Source organism: Pongo abelii, chromosome 8 (genome assembly GCF_028885655.2).
Source record: "Pongo abelii isolate AG06213 chromosome 8, NHGRI_mPonAbe1-v2.0_pri, whole genome shotgun sequence".
NCBI lineage: Eukaryota > Metazoa > Chordata > Mammalia > Primates > Hominidae > Pongo > Pongo abelii.
Window position 1 is genome coordinate 105,643,159 of NC_071993.2, and position 15,769 is coordinate 105,658,927.

General features: G+C 35.5%; 1 protein-coding gene across 2 annotated transcripts in view; it reads right to left on the bottom strand.

The window, feature by feature from the left end:
• HPSE2 (heparanase 2 (inactive)) overlaps nt 1-15,769 on the bottom strand; it is a 752,987-nt gene that overhangs the window by 218,734 nt on the left and 518,484 nt on the right. The gene's annotated exons all lie outside the window — the stretch shown is intronic.

The window sequence follows — 15,769 nt, forward strand, 5'->3', positions numbered from 1 at the left end:
CTAATGTCCCATTACCCTTGGAAATGTTCATGAATTTCCAATAGATGCTATTATCAGAATCATTTTGCTCACGTTTACTTATATTGTGGGATAATTCATAGCTGCTCTTGCAATGACTTTTGAAAGTGTTCATTTTTAGGCTTTAAACATAGCTAAAAATCTGAATTATCAAATCGATCTCTTTAAGCCTACAGCTGCAGTATACCCACCATATCTTGTTTTTCTGCAACAGCAGAAGTGAAAAATGATGAATATAAGTGTGGACTAAGACCAAAGAGAGAAAAAGTGCTGACTTTTATATAAGAGAAAAATGTATTGAAAATTAGATGACTTGAAACTATGACTTTCAGTATAAAGGGCAGGAATTTTCTAAAGGCCAATTCCCAGGACAATTTTTCTTACATTTTTCCCCCCATCCACATGTCAGAAAAGAAGCTACTGAAGAAAGTTTTACGCCAAAAAATGTGATGATGGATGTATTCTGAGAAATCAGATCCAGGCAGCCATCTTCTGTGGTACTGGTGCTCAAGCTTTAATGTACATCAGAATCACCTGGAGGGTGATTAAAATAGACTGCAGGGTCCCATTCCCGAAGTTTATGGGGCCTGAAAATCTGCACTTCTCACAGGTTCTCAGGTGATGCTGATCTAGAAACTACACTTAGAGTGTGCTCCATGGAGTTTAAGCATCCAGGGGTTATTGTGCTGAGTTGGGTGTCTCCAGGGCAGTAGTAGTTCAGACTCACCTAATGAACTTCTTAAAAATACTGATGTCTGGATCAAACAGCCAGAAATTTTGTTTTGTTTTTTACTTCTTTTGGTCTCTGGTGGAGGTTCTTAAAATTTTTTTTGGTCTCTGGTGGGAGCTAGGCACTGGGAACATCTGAGTTTGGCTAACTCGATACATATTAAAAATTAATTTCATATTTTTTGGAGATAAAATTGTAATTTGCCTTATTAAAAATAATCCTAGAGAGAGAAAAAAATGCAGAAAGTAGGATTTCAGGTTAAAATGGTGGTTTAAGTACAGGCATTTACTAAAGCTATCTCCCCAAACACCACCAAAACAATAGTAACAGAACCAAACAAACAAACAAACAAAAAACCCAGGGCATTAGCTCACAAGGTCTAAAAGAATTGGGCAAGAAAAACAGCAATAAAAATGTTGGTATTAGAAAACAGAAGGAAGAGTGGTAACTATCTTAGCTGACCAGAGAAAGTTGAATTATATACCTGTGGTGAGGGAAGTCTAAAAGTTGCTGATTCTTGTGACAGAACCCCACAAAATCTCAGGAGCTGGAAATACCATGTGTCTTTGAGAATGAGGGGATGCATGGAGTGAAACAGGAGAAATGAGAGGCAATTAGACCTGCAGATCCCCATTCTCACTCTACATCAGCAGTTCTCCAGGGAATGGTCCAGGGACTCTTGGAGGTCCCTAAGACCCCTTCAGTAGTCCTTGAGATCAAAACTATTTTCATAACAATACCAAGACATTATTTGCCTTTTTCATTCTCACCTTTCATGAGTGCACAGCGGCATTTTCCAGAGTCCATATGACATGTGACAATGTCATTGCTCTGACAATTAATGGAATGTATGCTTGTATATCCTTGTTTTCTAGGCTTTTTTAAGGTATGGTTTTGGAGTATACATATATATGTTTTCAAAGGTCGACTCAGTTCGCTCTCAATACTTTCTACTGTGTTTTTTTTTAATAAGCTATTTTTATACCTGCTATAACTAGTATAAGCTCATAAACATCCAATAAGTTATTATTTTGAAATCCTAATGTTTTTCTTGTGCCTACATGGAAATAAGAACACTTTGTGGGATTATTTTAGTTTTTGTTTTCTGAGAAATAGGGTCTTGCTCTGTTGCCCAGGGTGGAGTGCAGTGGTGTGATCATAGCTCAATATATAACCTCCAACTTCTGGGCTCAAGAGGTCCTCTTGCCTCAGTGTCCTCTGTAGCTAGAACTACATGCATGCCACCACATCCGGCTAATTTTTTTTTATTGTTTTTGTAAAGATGGGTTAGTCTCAAACCCCTCGACTCAAGATATCCTCCTGCCACAGCCTCCCAAAGTGCTGGAATTACAGGCATGAGCCACTGGGCCCAGCCATGTTATTTTGTTTTCCAATAACGTTTAAAAATTTTTTGAAAACTGATTTTTAAATTTAGAAAAGCATCTTAGAGGGTAAGTTATTGTGCTGCATTGACTGGAAAAATATACAAAGTAGCTCAGAGATTAAAAGAGCTTTGTACAGTTGATATTGCTGAATGCCCATTGGATGAAAAGTTATTAAAATAAATCATACCCAATGGCACTTCCCAACAATTCAGTAACTTGTTAAATGAAATATTTAGTTGCAAACATGAAGACAAAGTTAATATCTTGTTAGTAAAAGTGTACTTTTCCTTACAAATGGATAAATCTATAGACATTGTTTTTTTTTTTTTTCTTGTATCTATCCAGTATCAGCACCATCATTGATCAAGATCTTTTATGTGAATGCTTGGAAATAAATACAAGTGACGATGAAATATATAAAGTGTTAAATCATTTATTTAACTCTCATGGTTTGTACTGGAAAAACTATGTTAACATTTGGACTGACTGTTTAAAGCAACAGTGGGTAAAACTGCAGGTACCTTAGCACAAATCAAGTCAGGAACATCAAACTGTACTGGTGGTCATTGTCACATACTTGGAATAAAACAAAAATGTCACTTTCACTTAAGAATGTCCTTGATAAAGTAAAGTTAATTTTATTGAGTACACATATAAAAAAAATTCTGTGTAACTAAATGGGAAATACACATACTTTGCTCCATTAGCAAAATATGGTTGTTGTCTTGAGGAAAAGCACTTGTATGATTGAGCTGCAAACTGAATTGGTCATTTGTCATTTTTATTTTTTTGAGACAGGATCTCACTCTGTCATCCAGGCTGGAGATCAGAGGCATGATCTCGGCTCACTGTAACCTCCGCCTCCTGGGCTCAAGCAATCCTCCTATCTCAGCCCCCAGAATAACTGGGACTACAGGTGCATGCCACCATGCCCAGCTATTTTTTGTATTTTTAGTAGAGACGGGGTTTCTCTACTAAGAGATGTTGGCCAGGCTGGTCTCAAACTCCTGGGCTCAAGTCGTCCACCCACCTCAGCCTTCCAAAGTGCTGGGGTTACAGGCGTGAGCCACCATGCCTGTCCCTGAATTGGTCATTTTTTTTTAATGGAATAACTTTTTCACTTGAAACAATTAAAGACAAATTATTTAGAGTTAGGCTTTTGAAAGATACTTTCTCAAAAATGAACAAAGTGAGCTTGTCGAGAAAAACATCAGATAAAACCCGTGGCTGATTATAAAATTTGAGCTGTTAAGTGAAAATTAAAATTTACAAAAATTTGTATCTGTCACCGTGAACTTGTCAGCTTTTCAAAACTTCAAGACTTCTGACTAGATAAGTGGTGATATTGGTGAATGTGATTAAAAAAAATTTTATAATGAAATGCGTCAACATTTGGAACATCTTTATAACTCATAACTGGTTTTGTAATATTTTCCAAATGACCAATTCATGATGTTATAAAATCATGCATGGGTAAAAGGTCTATTCCAAGCACAAGGCCAGTGGAATTTAATACATTACAATATGAAAAGTTCATGCATATGGTTTAATAGTCCACATTGTAACTAACTTTTAAGAAACTATCACTTGTTGAATTTTGTTATAGTATGTGAGAACAGCTATAATTACCTGAAAAGGATATTCAAATACACCTGCTTTTTCCAGCTACCTCTCTCTATAAGGCCAAATTTTCTTCATATTCTTAAACAAACCAAAATGACACATTTCTACAGAATGCAAAAGATATGGGAATCCATGTGTCTTCAATTAAGTCAGATATTGAATAGATTTGTGAGAATATAAAATAATGTCACTCTTGTAACTAATTTTTCTAGTTTTGGAAAATATACTTTCCACAAGAATATTTATGTTAAAATGTAATGGGCTTATTATTTTTAAGTAAATAAATATTTTAAAATGTGTTTTAATTGTAATACAGATGCTCCTTGACTTACTATGGGGTTATCATAATAAACCTATTGTAAATTCAAAATACCACGTGCATTTAATGCACCTAATCTACCTGACATAGTTTGGATGTCCCCTTCAAATCTCCTGTTGAAATGTAATCCTCAGTGTTGGAGTTGGGGCCTGGTGGGAGGTGACTGGATCATGGGGGCAGATTTCTCATGAATGGTTTAGCACCATCCCCTTGGTGCTATCCTTGTGATGGTTAGGAATTTATCCCAAGATCTGGTTGTTGAAAAGTGTGTGGCACTCTCCCCTTCTCTCTCTCTTGTTTCTGCTGTCATCACATGATGTGTGTGCTCCCACTTTGCTTTCCACCATGAGTGAAATTTCCCTGAGTCCTCCCAGAAGTGAGCAGATGCCAGCACAATGCTTGTACAACCTGCAGAACTGTTACCCAATTAAACCTCTTTTCTTTACAAATTACTCTGTCTCAGGTGTTTATAGCAATATAAGAACAGCCAAACACACAACCAAACATCATACCATACCTTAACCTACCTTAAATGTGCTTGTGACACCTATGTTAGCCTAGAGTTGGACAAAATCATCTGGTAACACAATACAGAGTATTGGTTGCTTACCCTCATGATCAGGTGGCTGACTGGCAGCTGTGGCTCACTGCCCCTGCTCAGCATTGTGAGAGGATATCATACTACATATCATTAGGCCAGGAAAAGATCAAAATTGGAAATTTGAAGTATACTTTCTACTGAATGCATATCACTTTCACACCATGGTAAAGTCACAAAGTCGTGTCAAGCCGTTGTAAGTTGGGAGCCATTTATATAGTCTATAAACGTGATCCACATAAACAAAAGTGAATTGGAGTCCTTAATATTTTTAAAGAGTGAAAAGGGTCCTGAGACAAAAAAGTTGGGAAACCACTTTCCTATGTAGTTAACAAACTGCCTCATTTCCAAGAAAGCAGGGTGCTAGAGACTGAACTACAGTCAGGACCACCAAGCACAGTGAAGGCAGAGGGTAATCACAATGAAACCTAGAGGATTATGTGAAAGGCTATATTCTAAGCAATAAGACATCCAGCCCTTTCTCTCAGATGTGAGTATGCTAGAAGATTTATACTTCCAAAATGGGAGAATAGAGAATTCTTCTCTGGAACAACTAAATATCCCAAGAGAAAAGATGAACAGATATGGACAGTTAGGAATCCCCTAATGACCTAATCAAATCACCTTACGTAGGCTGCTACTAGTTAAAAAGAAATGTCCATAAACAAAATCATCCAATCACCTTTTTATGCCTCTCTCCTAAATAAGAGTAGAGATTTAGGGATCATCAGATATTTGAGGAAAAGCTTTAAAGTCAAAGCCAGGGAGTAAGACAAATAGGGAGAAGAGGGAAGGACATAGAGGAAATAACAGTAATTCAGGGACCATGAAAAAAAAAAAAAACTACCTACTGGGAAAGCAAAGAAAGCAACTGAGTGGAGAAAAGAAAAAAAGAGGAAAGAAAGAAAAAAGAAAAAATAGGAAAAGAAGATAAATAAAACTAAAATTGATATCCTCAGAGAGAAAATAGAAGGCATTGCATCCAAAAACAAGAAAACAAGCTATAAAAGGGACATTTTGAGGAATAAAAAAGAGTTTTGGAAATTAGAATATGACAGCAACATGTAAGTTTCAACAGAAAATTTAGGTGATTAAAGAGGTTTATCAGAAAAGAGAGGAAAAATAAAGAAGAGAAAATATATAAAAATTAGAGTACTGTTTGAGGAATTCCAATATCTGACTAATAAAAATTTCAGAAGGAATGCACAAAAAATGAAAGAATGACATTATCAAAGAAAAAATTATCAGGAAAATTTCCCTAAACTGAAGGGCACTAATTTCAGATTGACAGGGTCTAACCACATACCTAGCGAACAGAATAAAAAGAGAGCCAAATAAAAGATCACTAGGAACAGGGAGAAGATCTTAAAAGCAACAAGACAGAAAAAAAGCAGGACCAAGAAAAGGATTGGAAATTTTAAAAGGTACTGGATTTCTCAATAGTTAAAGGAAAACTAAGATGAAATGGAACAAAAGCATCAAAATCTGAGGGAAATCTATGTGCATCCAAAATATAAATCAAACTCTACTACAGGGTCTCAATGTGTTGACCTCTCATTTATCTTTTCTCAGGAAGTTCTTGGAAGAAATGCTTCACCAAAATGAGGGAGTAAACCTCAAAAAAGGGCACAAATCCAACAAATAAGAGTCAAAAAGAATCCCCAGGATAATGGTGAAGGGCACTCCCAGGACAACAGCTGTTCAGGAAACACAGCAATCAATCCTTCCAGATGGGAACAGAAGGAGGGATGGCTCCAGGAGCAGATCTCCAAGGAGAAGATGAAACTGATGGTTACCTGAGGTGTCTGCATATAGAAAGAGGAGATTTACTACTCTGGTACAGTTTAGGGATGAATTTAGAATAGATTAATAGGAAGCTAAGCAAATAAAAAAAGAGATAGTTAATAAATAACTCCAGGGTAAACAAAAAGTTGTGAAAGAAAGAAAATGTCATCATAGCATACCACATGTCCCTGCTCTGGATAATATTTACATAGTAATAAAAATGTAAACCATGAATTCTGACCAATATTTAAGATATAAACTATTGGAGGATGAGAAAAGTATGTAAATAAGTAAGTTTGGGTGTATGAATGGTTAGGAGGTATGAGAGCTAAATTCTCATCTTCCATAGGAGCATCAGACTGTTACTTAGAAACATGAAAGCAGATGTCAGAAGTGCCTAACACTGGGAAGGTTGCTTCTGGAGTGGGGAAATTTGGAGTGGGAAGGGAGGAGCTGGGCACTGATGATTTTTAAATTATAAACAAAAATGTATTACAAGCTCATTACCAAAAAAAAAGCAAACTACAGAAAAATAAGAAAAAAGATTCCCTATACTTCCTACATCCAAGGATTAACACTCCTAACAAAATTATTTCCCATTTATGTTTGTCATAAATATTTTCAAAGCAATATATTATTTCATAATAGATAAGTATATTTGTTCAGGTATAATAGGTTAGGTTCTTTATCCATATTTTATTAGAAAAAATTTCAAAGTGGAAAAAATTGTATAGGGAACGTCATATATCCTTTACTAGGTTCTACATTTAACAGTTTACTGTACTTGTTTTTCACAAATATATCAGTCTGTCTATCCTTCTATACATCCATTGATCCATTTTATGTTTTGAGGCATTTCAAAATAAGTTGCTGACTTTGGTACACTTCATCCTGAACACATCATCAGGCAAACCACTAGTCAGAGTTTAATATCTATTTATGGTTCTTTTTCTTATGCAATTTTATATATAATGAGATACATGAATCTTAAGCATATCATTTGATAAATTTTGATTAAATGTATACTCCTGCATAACACAAAACCCTATCAAAATGTGGGACATTGCAATCACTCCAGAAAATTCCCTCATGCCCTTTCCTTTTCAACTTGTATCCCTACCCCTGACACTCACTAAAGCAATGCACTGATTTTAAAAATTTATTCCAAAACTTCATATAACTGAAATAATAGAAATGTGCTTTTTTATAAGGCTTTTTCACTCAGCATACTGAGATTCATCCATGTTGTGGCATATATCATTAGTTTATTTCATCTTGCTGAGTAGTATCCCTTTGTATGAATATACAATGATTTGTTTATCCATTCTCCTGATGAACACCCGGGCTTTTACAAATTTTTGCCTATTAAGAATAAAACTGCTATAAACAACTTGTAAAAGTTTTTTTTTTGGTGGCATATGTTTTCATTTCCTTTGGGTAAATAACTAGAAGTGGAACTGCTTTGTCATAGGACAGGCATACACTTAGTTATATAAGAAACTGCCAGATTTTCCAAAATGAACCAGATATTTCAGGATTTTAAGAATTTTAAATCTTATATCATTTTTGTAAGTTATATTTTTCAAAGAATTTATCTACTTTGTCAAATTTGTTGGTATAAAGTTGTTCATAGTAATCCACTGCAGTATTTTTAATGTCTGTGCAATCTCTAGTAAGAATCCCTCTTTCATTCTTGATACTTGCAATTTTGTACTTTACTTCTCATTCTTTCTCTCTCTGTTTCTCTGTCTAGGGTTTTTCAAATTTGTTAATCTACTCAAAGAAACAGTCTGGTTTTGTAAATTTTTTCTACCACTTGTCTAACTTCTGCTTTATTGATTTCTGCTTATATCTTTATTTCCTTCGTTTTACTTAGTTTGTACTTAGTTTGTTCTTTTAATAGCTTCTTCAGATAGAAATGGAGATCATTGCTTGTAAATGTTTCTTTTCTAACATAAGCATATTAGGCTATAAATTTATCTCCAAGTTCTGCTTTTGCTGGATTCCACAAATTTTGATATATTGTATTTTCATGATCATTTCAAAATATTTTTCTACCTTTTCTCATGATTTCTTCTTTGATTCATAGATTATTTATTTATTTAGAGATGAGATCTTGCTCTGTCGCCAAGGCTAGGCTGCAGTGGCATGATCATAGCTCACTGTGGCCTCAAACTCCTGGATTCAAGGGATCCTCCTGCCTCAGCCTTCTAAGTACCTGGGACTACAGGCACAAGCCACCATGCCCAGCTAATTTTTTAAAATTCTCCTTAGAGATGGAAGTCTCGCTATGTTTCTCAGGTTGGTCTCAAACTCCTTGCCTCAAGTGATCCTCCCACTGCAGCCTCCCAAGTAGCTGGGATTACAGGCACATACATTATTTTGAAGTGTGTTATTTATTTCCAAATATTTAGGCATTTTATAGATATTTTTGTTACTAATACCTACCTTAATTTCTTTGTCATCCCAAACCATACTCTGCATTATTTCAATTGTTTCAAATTTATTGAGACTCGTTTTACAGTTGAGCATATGGTCCAACTTGGTTAATGTTCTATGTACACTTGAAAAAAATGTGTGTTCAACTGCATTCTGTAAATGTGAACTGTCACTCTGTTTGACAGTGTTATTAAAATCTGCTATATCCTTACTGTATTTATTTTTTTTAATTTATTATTATTATACTTTAAATTTTAGGGTAAATGTGCACAATGTGCAGGTTAGTTACATATGTATACACTTCTTTCAGCGATTAACAGGACTAGATTAAAATAAATACCTTACTTAATCTAGTCCTGTTAATTGCTGAAAGAAGTGTTTTTAAATTTCCAACTATGATAGTGGATTTTTCTATTTTTTTCTCCTTTTGTTGTTATCTTTTTCTTTGTATATTTTGAATCTCTATTCTTCAGTACTGTATTTGATTGCTGCTCTAAACAAATCATCACAAACAGTAGCTTCAAGCAATCCAAATTTATTCTCTTATAGTTCCATAGGTTAGAAATCAATATGGGTCTCATTGGCCTAAAATCAAAGTATGTGGAAGGCTATCTTTCTTTTGGAGATGCTAAGGGAAAATCCATATTCTTGCCTTTTCTGGCTTCTTTGGGATACCAACAATCATTGGCTCATGTTCCTCTTCCTCTGTCTTCAAATCCAGCAATTGTAGGTCAAGTCCTGCTTTTCTCTAACCTCCTCTCTATTAGATCTCCCTATGCCTCCTCTTTATGCCTTCCTCTTCTACTCTTGTGGTTATATTGGGTCCCTCTGGATATTCCAGAATAAGCTCCTTACTTTAAAGTCAGATGATTAGCAACTAATTCCATCTGCAACCTTAATTCCCCTTTGCCATATAATGTAACATATTTACAGGTTCTAGAGATTAGAATGCAGATATCTTTGGGGGAGGTTGGGGGAGGTTCATTATTCTGCCTATCGCAGGACAATACATTTATGATTATTATGTCTTCCTGATGAATTGATCCTTGTATCGCTATGAATAATCTCCTTTTCTGTGGTAATCCTCCTTTTTTTGAAGCCCACTTTGCCTGAAATTAATATAGCCGCACCAGCTTTTTATAACTGCTTGCATATTATTCTCATCCTTTTATTTTCAATCTGTGTCTTTATATTTAAAGTGTGTCTCTTGTAGGCAGAATATAGTTGAGTCTTCTATAGCATCCAGTTTGACAATCTTTGCCTTTTAATTACACTGTTTAGAACATTTACACTTAGTATAATTATTCATATAATCATGGTTCAGTCTACAATTTTGCTATTTGATTTTTTTCCCATTTATTTTTTGTTCCTCTCTTTCTCCTTTCTTGCTTTTTTGAGGTTAATTCAGTATTTCTTATTTTAATTCTAATATGGCTTTTCGGCTATACTTTTTGTCATTATTTTTAAAGGGACTGCTGTAGTAATATAATTTTCACCCTTGCTTATCAGTCTTCTCAGAGTAAATATTGTACTACTTATATAAAAGAACGTTGTAATACTATAATTCCATTTACTGACTCCTCCTTTTCTCATCCTTTGTGGTATTATTGCCATGTATTTTTACATCTACATATGTTATCAACCCCATAATACAATTTATATTTTTGCATGAATCATTATTTTGTGAATAAATTAGGGAAAAAGTAGCCTTTTATATTTAGCCACAAATGTACCATTTCCAATGCTCTTCATTATTTTTTGAGCTCCAAGTTTCCTTCTGGTGCTACTGTCTTTCTGTCTGAAGAATTTCCTTTAGCATTTCTTTTTTTTGTTTGTTCGTTTTTTGAGGCAGAATCTTGCTCTGTTTGCCCAGGCTGGAGTACAATGACACTATCTCAGCTAACTGCAACCTCCGCCTCTTGGGTTCAAGTGATTCTCCTGCCTCAGCCTCCTGAGTAGCTGGGATTACAGGTACTTGGCACCAGCCAGGCTGATATTTGGATTTTTTAGTACAGACAGGGTTTCACCATGTTTATCAGGCTGGTCTTGAACTCCTGACCTCAGGTGATCCACCTGTCTCAGCCTCCCAAAGCATTGGGATTACAAGCATGAGCTACTGTGCCTGGTCTCCTTTAATATTTCTTGCAACACAGATCTACTGGCTTTCATTGATTAAAAAAAAGTCTTTATTTAATTTTCATTTTTGAAGAATATTTTTGCTGGATATAGAATTCTGGCTTTACCTTTTTTTTGTTTATCACTTTAAGAATATTGTTCTGTTGTATTCTGTCCTCCATTGTTTCTGATGTCAAATAAGTCATCATTTTCCCTATATATGAAGTGTTATTTTTGTCTGAATGCTTTAAAGATTTTTACGTTATTTTTGTTCTCAGCAGTTTGAGTATAATGTGCCCAGATATAATTTTCTTTGTATTTCTCCATCTTAGGGTTTACCTAGCTTCTTGAATCTGTAAATTAATATTTTCCACCAAAATTGGGAGAAGTTCAGCTTTGATTTAAAAAAAATTTCTGCCACATTTTCTTTTTCCTATTCGTCTGAACTCTAATTGTGCATATGTTAGGCTATTTGGTATTGGCAATGAGGTCACTGACACTTTGTTCATTTTTTTCCACTACTTTTTCCTTTCTCTTCTTTAAGTTGTATAATTTCTATTGCTCAGTATGCAAGTTTACTCTTTCTTCTGTGGTTTCCAATCTCTTGACAAGCCCATCCAATGAGTTTCCATTTCAGATACTCTTCTTTTCACTTCAAGAATTCCATTTGGTTCTTTTTTATAGTTTCCATTTCACTGCTGATATTTCTCCAGGGTAATACTTCTCAATATGGATATTTTCCCCATAACTCTATGAATATATAATATGAGTTATAATAGCTTCTTTAAAATCCTTGTTAGCTAATTCTAATACCTGGGTCATCTCAAGGTTTCTATTTATTGCTTATCCTCTTCATCATGGTCATATTTTCCTGTTTCTTTGCATGTCTGGTAATTTTTTTATTGTATATAGCAAAGTGTGGATGATATACTACAGAGACAGAAGAATGCTGATTTTGAATCTAGCAGGAAGTTGAATGAATGACTGATCTTCTTGTTCTTGTGAAGGCATCAGTTTATGCTTTTTTTGGACAAGTCTGTTTTGGTTATACTTGAGTCTTAGAGAAAATCCTTAGTCTTGAGACAGACTTTACACCTAAGGCATAACTCTTTTAGATTTCACTGGATAAAAACAAGGTGTTTATCAAGTCCTTCTAAATTTGTGACATTCAAATTCCAACCTCTGTCTCTCATGTGACAAATGGCAGCTGAAATCTCTGTTCAACTTTTTCAGACTTCCAGCTGTTTCTTTTCACTAGGCTCCTTGGAATGTCTCATGAATATATACATTTCAGGGATCAGACAAAGATTTGAGGGAAGTTTATATGCATATTTTGTATTTTTACCTTGAAGTTCCTTCTTTTTGAGATTTCCACCCTCAATTTCCAGCCTCTGACTCCTTCTCCTTGACACTTCAAGCCAATATGAGCATGCATTTCTGTTTGAGTTCTAGTTATCTCCTGATGCATGAATTGTTAAATAACTACAGTGAAGGCCAGGTGCAGTGGCTTATGCCTGTCATCTCAGCACTTTGGGAGGCCAAGGCAGGTGGATCACGAGGTCAGGAGATCAAGACCATCCTGACTAACATGGTGAAACCCCATCTCTAATAAAAATACAAAAAAATTAGCCTGGCATGGTGGTAGGTACCTGTAGTCCCAGCTACTCGGGAGGCTGAGGCAGGAGAATGGCATGAACTGGGAGGCGGAGCTTGCAGTGAGCTGAGATCGTGCCATTGCACTCCAGCCTGGGTGACAGAGAGAGACTCCATCTCAAAATAAATAAATAAATAAATAAAAATAATAATAACTACAGAGAAAAAGTCAAATAAAAGTAGATCTCATGTAGTACTGTTCACTTCTTTCAAAGGTTGAATACTTTCCTTTGGTTTCTGCCTTTTTTGGTCATATTGCAGTGTTTTTTAAAATACTTTATATTTTATCATTGCTCTCTATATGAGGGTTATTACGATACAAGCTACTCCACTATACTTGTAATTATACTTTCATCTTAATAACTTTTTCTGGGTTTTCTAAATGGGTTGGTGGGCAGGACCAATTATTAAGTCACATATTTTGGTCCTCAAAATATAGCAAACCCAAAAATATGCTTCCAAATAAAAATAGTCAAACTACAGAGATCTGTTTATTCATGACTTCAGACTCAGAATTTGGGCTGTTCAAGCTCCAAGCTCAACATCCCAATACTGAATTGATTCTTCTGGCCATCTATATATAGTGACAAATGACAAATTCTACGTTAGTCTCCCCCACCCTTTTTTTTCTAACAATGTCCCTCAATTTCTTTACATTATTAGGACATCTTCACCTCAGTATTTCTCAGGATTGAAGAAACGTGGCATTTGGCTTTAATTTTCCTGAAGTTCTCCTGGCCAGAATTGCCTGGGATTCTTCCATCACTTTTCCAAGCCTTGACTGAAAACTATGGCTGGAAAAGATAAATTGTAGATTCCAGGTGCTATTTGTCCTCTAATGAATGCTGATCCTGGAGCCAAAAGAAATACAACCCCTTGCTTGCTTTTTAGGGTATTTTTGGAGTAGTTGCAAACAGTGATATTTATCTGGAGACATGGCCAATATTTTTTAAGTAGTCAATAAACAAAATGTATTTATTAAAAATGTATTTTTACATCATAAAAATAATACTGTGCTCATTCCATTCCATTTGTGCCAGGAAGAGTACTTGAATAGAAAAGAAAAGCTTTCTCTTATCCCTCCCTGTCAGCCATAATAATTAAAGCCATACATTCTTAGCCAATAATTTTTTTATGCTGATATCATTATCTTTCTCTACAAATCCTATAAATTCTTAAAAGTTCAGCCTTTATGCTACATTATCCAGATAGCCTTTTTGGTGAGGACACTGAACAGAGTTTCAGTAAAAGGATGTTATCCTGTTATCAAAGCAGTAGTAGTTAAGACAATAACCCTTGGAGTGAGACAGACCCAACTTTAAGTCCAACATTTTCCACTTTCTGTGTAATCTTTGGATTTTCTACAATTTCCTCTAAGTTATAGTAAAATAGAGATTAAAATAGTCCCTAACTCATTTGGTTGTTGTGAGGATCAGATACAATAAGGCATATAAAGTTTAAGAACAGTTCCTGGTACATTGTTATTTTTATTGTCATTGTTATTTTTTCCACATAGTAAATGCCTAATAAACTATTGTCTAAATAAGTACTTGGTGAATTGAATAAGTGGCATTATGGTAGAAGAGAAAAACAAACAAATTACAAAAACAAGTCATAAGGAAAAAAGTAATTATAAATTATTATAAGAGCTATTAAAAAAGAACTAAGAAAAAGAATGAAATGGGGGACCTGTTTTTGGATAGGATGATCAGGGAAGGCCTCTCTAGGAAATGACATGTAAGGTGAGACTTAAAAGATGAAAAGGAGCTGGCCACACGAAGAGTAGGGAGAACAGCATTTCAGGCAGAAGGACTACCATATACAGAGATCCAGAGGCAGATACGCACATGGACCTGAAAGAACTGAAAGACCACTAGTGAGCTGGGACAGAATAAGGGGAGAGTGGCACCAGATGAAATCAGAAAGTAGCAGAGGCCAAACACAAAAGGCCAGTGTGGAGAGTTTGGCTTTTGGTTCAAGTGCAAAGGAGAGACATTGTGGGTTTTCAAGCAAGAGAATGACAAGATCCTCCGGCTTACTCAATCCATGACTCACAGAAACAAACTGAAGGCTGGGTGCGGTGGCTCATGCCTGTAATCCCAGCACTTTGGGAGGCTGAGGCTGGTGGATCACGAGGTCAGGAGATCAAGACCATCCTGGCTAACATGGTGAAACCCTGTCTCTACTAAAAAATACAAAAAATTAGCCGGGCATGGTGGAGGGTGCCTGTAGTCCCAGCTACTTGGGAGGCTGAGACAGGAGAATGGCGTGAACCCAGGAGGCGGAGCTTGCAGTGAGCCGAGATCACGCCACTGCACTCCAGCCTGGGCAACAGAGCGAGACTCCGTCTCAAAAAAAAAAAAAAAAAAAAAAACTGAAGAAGAATAAGAATTTCTGAAAACATTTGGAACTTGTTTTTTAGGGAACTTAAGAGTATAAATGTAGACTAAAATATTTCCCATTATGATTGAAGTTATTGATTGCCAGCATACAAAAACACTTTAGGTGGGGAACTTTTCTTCAGAGGGAGAAGCAATCTTTAATAAAGATTTAATCCACTTCATTTTCTTTCATATCTGTAATGAATCCACAGTGGATAGTGTGACCCACTTCAAATAGAGGATAGACAGAAGGAGTACATACGCTAGGCAGGAAGGGTTAGAGTAACTGAGAAAGAGGGCCATTGCCAAGGCCTATGAGGGCCCTGAGTAAAAGCACGGTCTGAGTTAGCACCACATTAGATAAGAGATGATTTGGAAGATATTGTGAAATAGATTTCTCAGAGAAAAGAAGAACAGGATTCCAGTATACAATTAGTGAGACATTGACTGTTCAGGGCTGGACCTTCTAGTAAAAATGCCCTAAGGGAACTTATAGAATATTTAAATTTATTTATCAGATAATTATATTTTTCATTATCCTGCAGTAACAGGTCTTTTCCATTGTAAGATTCTTTCTGCAATGTTGGAGTTTATTCCCTTTCTTGAAGCTGCTTCATCTTGATACCCTTTTTTTAAAAAAAAGCTGCTTCATTTTAGAGACTCACTTGGCAATAATTAAGACCACTGACATTAATATAACAAAATGTTTCCATTTTCCCATGA